Source organism: Rosa rugosa, chromosome 2, assembly GCF_958449725.1.
Source record: "Rosa rugosa chromosome 2, drRosRugo1.1, whole genome shotgun sequence".
Classification (NCBI taxonomy): domain Eukaryota; kingdom Viridiplantae; phylum Streptophyta; class Magnoliopsida; order Rosales; family Rosaceae; genus Rosa; species Rosa rugosa.
The window spans coordinates 26,267,093-26,273,791 of NC_084821.1; the positions used below are offsets into that span (position 1 = coordinate 26,267,093).

The 6,699-nt window shown below is 38.8% G+C and overlaps 1 long non-coding RNA gene across 1 annotated transcript; it reads right to left on the bottom strand.

The window, feature by feature from the left end:
• Positions 1-4,469: 4,469 nt before the first annotated feature.
• Positions 4,470-6,574, bottom strand: LOC133734643 (uncharacterized). The gene is made up of 3 exons (XR_009858441.1): positions 6,011-6,574; positions 5,468-5,536; positions 4,470-5,006 (listed from the first exon to the last, which is right to left on the bottom strand). It is a non-coding gene; the product is annotated as an uncharacterized LOC133734643 (long non-coding RNA).
• Positions 6,575-6,699: the final 125 nt, after the last annotated feature.

Genomic DNA, 6,699 nt, shown 5'->3' on the forward strand with positions numbered 1-6,699 from the left:
TGGACCTCGAAAACCCTAAAAGTAAAAAAGGGTATTCATTGACATAAAATGGGATTATCATGAACCATTGTCTTTTTATAGACATGGGATTATGAATATCATTCATAAGTACAGTGTTACATAGTATATTGAAGAGAGACATATAGCATGTTGTTGTCGTGGTATATTACAATGATCTAAATGGCACAGTGCTGCATATCCAAAAAAATAAAGTGTATTTATAAGCATATTGATTAATAAATCTTTGAAGGATTTATATTGCCCAAGGCAACTTCCTAAATGAATGGAAAAGCTTGAAACTTACTCGAGGAATAAGGAAAAAGTCCAAAGCCCATATGCACTCATTTTGTTATAATAAAGGTACGGCTAGCTACTCTGTTCACTGTTCACCATAGTTTCTATCTATATCAAGAGGCCTGGGCATAAAACCGATTTGCAGGTAAAAACCGGCCGAACCGGACCGGTTTTTCTGGTTTGGTAACCGAACCGAAGCCTTTAACACCAAAAATGCAGAGAACCGGACCGAATCGGAGGTGAACCGGGTCGGACTCGGTTTTGTTTCTTAAACCGACCAGTTTAAACTTATCCGAACTGATAATATATAAATATATTTTATTTTTATTTTTTTAATACCTGTCCTAATATTACTCAAGGAACACAATCCTAACGATGTTCCCTTGCACACTGGATCACCCAACTTAAGAGAAAACCCTAATCCCTTTCTCTATTCGACATTTCAGCCATTTCTCATTTCTCATCCAAAAACAGCCGCTCTTCCTCTCTAAAGAGAGAGACCTCTCTTCGTCTCACTCTCACTCAAGCTCTCTCGCCTGCACTCAAGCCGCACTCTCACTCAACGTCTCATCCTCTCGCGCCTCCACTCAACCTCTCTCGACAACGTCTCAATCCAGATTTCAGTGAGAGTCTCATCTTCAATTTTTTTTTTTTTTTTTAATTTCATGTTTTCTGGAAAGATTATGAAGATGTATGAAAAGAGTATGAAGATGTATGTGATAGCCCAAACGATTGACTAATTTCAAATTTAGGGTTTCAATTTAGGGTTTTATGTTTTCAAATTTCAATTGTTGCAGTGTTTATGTGTTTATGTTAGCATGTTACTTTGTTTATGAGTAGAACGATCTGTTTATGTGATGGGTTTGTGACGTTGATTTGGAACTGACTTTGTTTGTGTTTGTAAAACGATCTGTTTAAGCAGTCTCATTGTTTTGATTTGGAACTGATCTATTGATTTACTTGCAGAATTGTTGATGATGGATGAATCAATTGAGGCTCAACCACCGCTCGTCAGGACTGAGGTCACTGGAGCAGCATTGGCACTATTGCTGCTGATACCCCTGCATCTAGTGCCACGGTTCCCCGACTTCCCCCTGCACTTCCACCTCCAGTTGGAGCTGCAACCCCTTCTTCAGATGCGGCTCAGGTTCAGTCTGCTACGAAAAGGAAGAACAAAAGCGTGGTATGGGATCACTTCACGTAGCTGATGAATCTTGATGGTTCAAAGTTGGCAAAGCCGAAGGCCAAATGCAACTACTTTCTGCAGACTTACTTATGCCACACGAAGTTCAACGGCACGAGTTCGATGAAAAATCATGTGCTATATCAGTGTAAGAAGTGTCCCCTTTACATTCCCGCTAAAAAACAGAAAAATTTAGTGTTTGATTCGGTAGATAATGGGGGGAAGTTAGTTGCAAGATGTTTTGACAATGATGTGGCGAGGCTAGCTTGTGCTAGGATGGTAATTAGGGATGAACTGCCCTTTAGCTTTGTTGTAGGGCAGGGATTCATTGATTTCATGAAGAGTTGTCAGCCACAGTTTAAGCTGTTGTCCCGTAGGTCAATTGCTAGAGATATCTGGGATCTCTATCAATCGGAGAAGACTAGGATTAAAAATATTTTAGCCACTTATGGTCAGAGAGTATCCCTAACCACTGATACTTGGACTTCTGTCCAAAATATCAACTATATGGTTCTCACAGCTCACTTTATTGATGATGAATGAGTTTTGCACAAAAGAATCCTTAATTTTTGTGTGATAGGCAAGACAATAGGGCAGCTAGTTGAGACTTGTTTAATTGGGTGGGAAATAGAGAAAGTTTTTTGTATTGTCGTCGATAATGCTTCACCTAATCAAGTGGCTTTAGATTACATGAGAGAAAAGATAGGAAATTGGAAAGAGCTAGTCTTGAGGGGGCAGTTTTTACATCTGAGGTGCTGATGCCACATCCTTAACTTAATTGTTAAGGATGGAATGGAGAAGTTGGATTCCTCAATTGATGGGATTCGGAATTGCGTTAAGTACATTAGGTCAAGTCCAGCTAGATTGGAAAAGTTCTGAAAGTGTTCAGCTCAAGAAAAAGTTGACCACAAGGGTGGAATAGTGCCTTTAGATGTGTGCACGAGATGGAACTCGACTTATTTCATGCTAGACATAGCTATAAAGTATCAGAAACCTTAGGTTGGAGGATGAGGATTCACAGTTTGAATCCTATTTCAGTGAGAGGGTTTGTGGGAAGAAAAGAGATGGACCTCCAGTTGGTCTTGATTGGGATAAGGCTGCAAGGCTGGTCAAGTTTTTGAAAATATTTTACAATGCAACACTCAAGTTTAGTGGGACACAAGTTGTTACCGCAAACCAGCCTTTGCTTTGGATGTGCACCATCATAGGAGAGTTGGACAAGTGTATTAAAGGTAAAATACTTCCTTGATTTCTGTTTTGTTACTTGTTAAATTTTCTGTTTATGTAATTGTCAAATTTCAATTTTATAAAACTATATAACTAATTATTTTTACAAGGGGATGATCCATTGGGAATTCAATGAAGAAGAAGTTCGACAAATATTGGGGAAGGATTGAGGAGCTGAACAAGATTCTTTTGATAGCTGTGGTGTTGGATCCAAGGTTCTGTTTTTTTTTTTATTTGCTATGTGGGTATTGCTACACTTGAACTAACTGTTTCGTACTAAAATACTGCTGCTTTGTTTTTGTCATTGCTGCACTAAAATCCATTGCTTCTGTTTTTGACATCACCGCCTTTAAAGTAGTTCGTTGACAAGTAGTAGTTTGCAGTATTGGTTGACAAAAGGAGCTTTACATTATTTTCTGTTTTGTAGGTACAAGCTGCTGTACTTGGAATATTTTTTTCCAAAATTGCAGCAAGACAAGTCCATGGTGGATGTGATGGTGACTGAAGTGAAGAGCATGTTTCTGCACCTCTTCCTTGAGTATGCAGAAAATGATCCGGAGGCAACACAACTACACAAGCGTCTTTTTCTGCAACTCAACCAAAGTTTGATGCTGGAAATGCAAGTTTGATTGAAGAGGACAGCTATGCTGCAAGCATGAATGAGTTCATGAAGCTTAGGCAGGAAAAGGATGTTGTCGAGATCAAGAATGAAGTTGATAAATACTTGCTGGAGCCATATGAGGACCCTTCAAATACAAGCTTCCAAGTGCTGGATTGGTGGAAAGAGAATTGTTCTAGATTTCCCATTCTGTCGCAGATTGCAAGGGATGTTATGGTTGTACCTGCATCAACAGTCGCTAGTGAAAGCGCCTTCAGTCTTGGAAAGAGGATTCTGGATCCATTTAGGGCAAGTTTGACCCCGAAAATGGCTGAGGCGCTTGTTTGTTCAAGTGACTGGTTAAGGGCTACAAGCAAGCCATTGTTCAAGGAGCCTATGAGGGACGAAATGGAGCAGTATGCGGAGCTGGAAAAGATGGAAGCAGGTAAAATTTTTTGTTTTGTTTCATTTTGCATGTTTGTGATTTTGTTGAAAATTTGAAATTTGGGATATTGGATATGATGCAGATTCTAGTGTAACAAATGTTGGTGAGCTACCCGAAGAGACTATATGATGGGTGAAAAGAGCTGCTTGTTGAAGACTTGTAGTTGCTGCATTTTTATTTGCTTAAATCAAAGACTGTTATTTGCTGTTTGTGATGGACTTTTATTAGGACTGAAACTGACGGTGATGGACTTTTATTAGTATGGCTGATGGACTTTTATTGGTCTGTAACTAAGTAATGCTACACTTTTAGTCTTCACAGTTTGCTGCACTTTTGAGTCTTTGATAGTTTATTAGTTTGATTAGCTTGCGTTTTGGATGTTTGATTTCTGTTTTGAAAGTTCAGGTGTTGAACAAAGGCTTAAAATTGGGCCTTGACCCAAAAAAAGTCCTACAAAAGCAGGTAAACTGAAATATTAAAGAATTAGGCCTCAAAAATGGGACAAAAACTCTAAAACGGCCCAACCCGAAACCGAACCGGGTCGACCCTATTTTTCGGCCCAACCGAAGATTCGGCCCATTACTTCGTAAATCCGGTTTCGGTTTTAAAAAGTCCACAACCGACAATTTCGGGTCGAGATCGATTTGGGCCTCAAACCGACCCGTCCCGACATATGCCCAGCCCTAATCAAGATATTTAAACCAAACTGTATTGTTGATACATAAAAATAAACAGTGTTGTATATTCATACTCAATCTATGTGTTATCACCGAGCAAATGTTGTTTAGGCACTTGAATAATAAAAATAACTAGTTTAGTAAGCAACGTGCAATAAACCACATACAGAATGCAGTTGAATTTTTAACTCTTTACTTTTCCTTTTCATGCGTACTTGTGACCTTTTGGTCTCTGCTTCTTATTGATTCTTTGAAAGGTTCTTCAATTTCTTTCTAAGAGGCTCAGAAACAAGTGTAGGAGCCAATGAATGACTCTCATGGCCGAATGATGCATTCATATATACTCATAGGCAGAAAGCAACTGACGAGTCGAAGTATCTTCTTTACGTGGACGCCTCTGATTATTGGTTTTCACTTGTAGTTCCCAAAGTAATGTAGAACTTGGATTTATGAGTTCTTCTAAAAGTTGTTTCTTATTCTCATCATTTTACAAACAAATGAAATTTCAACGTTTAAAACTTTAAATACAACCAACTCGTCCCCAATAACTGCAGCTGCTTCGGGCATTATCAAAATCGAATCCTTGTACCCAGAAACACAAAATTGGAATCAACCAAGATACTGAAAGCAATATTCTGGTAAACTCATGACTGAACCTTTTCATGGTTCCAAAAGAAGCATTAAGAAAAGTCTTCTTCAACATAATGAGATTTCCAACAAAATCATCTTCATTGTCAGGAAATTAACCTTTAACTGTTTTCAAAGATTGATATTTCTCAAAAGCTAAATAAATATTGTTCATATATTTCATGACTAGAGTTATGACATATAATTGATTTATTAGAACAGTGAATTTGATGAAAATACCCTATAAAGAAGAATTTTGAACAAAGGCTGTTTAGACTGGACCAAATAAATAAGATTGATCCTGTATAATCGTAGTGAAGGATGTACAATACAGGTAAAGACATATAAATTCGCAGTTCGAAACTTCAAATGAAGATAGAAATTTTAATCAAACATAAGAGATATGAGCAATTTACCTGATACTCTGCTTCCACTGGAATACAATCGAGTGAATATGGTTGTTGGAGACGAGCAATGATACGATCCTGTCAGAACATAGAAACAGAATAGGGTATAACTGAGATACAAACAGATGAAGTCAACTACTGATGTCAAAAACACAAAACAGCATATGCTGGTGGAATGAAAGAGGAAGCTTGAGGAAGAATAGACAATGTAAATTTGCTATGTGTGTCCATCGTCACTTAACTTCCAGACAACCAAGTTAATCAAACACAAGTTTGCCATATCACCATCCCAAACATATCTTTGAGAGCATAATCTTGAAAGGACAGGCATCAATTGCTCCAGAAGAGAGGTTATTCTTCCATTCAGATTTCTTAATGCTTCATATCAATGCGCACACGGAAACCATGGCAATTCTATTTAAAATTTGCAAAATACAATTACCATTTATGGAATAACAGAACCAATATTTGCCAACCCAAATTTTCCATGTAGCAGAATACAAAGAAATTAACTATGGGAAAACTTACATACACCACTAACTAAATGGATACCTTGCTCAACGAGTTATGACCTCCACCCCAATCTCATCTAAACCTTTAACATCAACCTTTAATAGCAGAGGTTGCCAACAACCAGAGAAGTTGTAGACTGAGTTAGTAATCGAATAAGGCCAGAAGGTATTGAAGGCTAGGGATTGCTGGGTTTCTGGAAATCGGGAAATTGGGAAAGCTAGGTACTTGTTCGAATTCGAAATCGGGTAAGCTATGAATGGATTGAGGGCTAGGGATTGCTGGGTTTCTGGAAATCGGGAAAGCTATGAATCGATTGAGGGCTAAGGAATCGAGTTAGTAATTGAAGAAGGCCAGGAATCGAAGAACTCGAAGGCTGCAGATGCTACCGATTACTGGGTTTCTGGAAATCGGGAAATCGGTATTCTAAATCGCGAATGCTAGGACTTTGTGCTTGAGGGCTAAGGGAAACTCTAGGAATCGATTGCTGGGTTCGAGCTACTAGGATGCTGGGTTTCTGAAACGAAGGCTGCAGGTCGGGGTTGAGTTTGGGAAAGGGTCGGGGTTGCAGAAGAATTGAAGAAGGCTGCGAATTTTTGAAGGCTGACTGAAGTCAAGGGTCTTAGTCAATATAGGGTAATATAGGGCTATATTTCTTCGGGCCTTTCTTCGGGCTTTGGGGCTTATGAATATCAGGGCCCGGGACCGGCCCGTTTAAATGCAAATGGTCC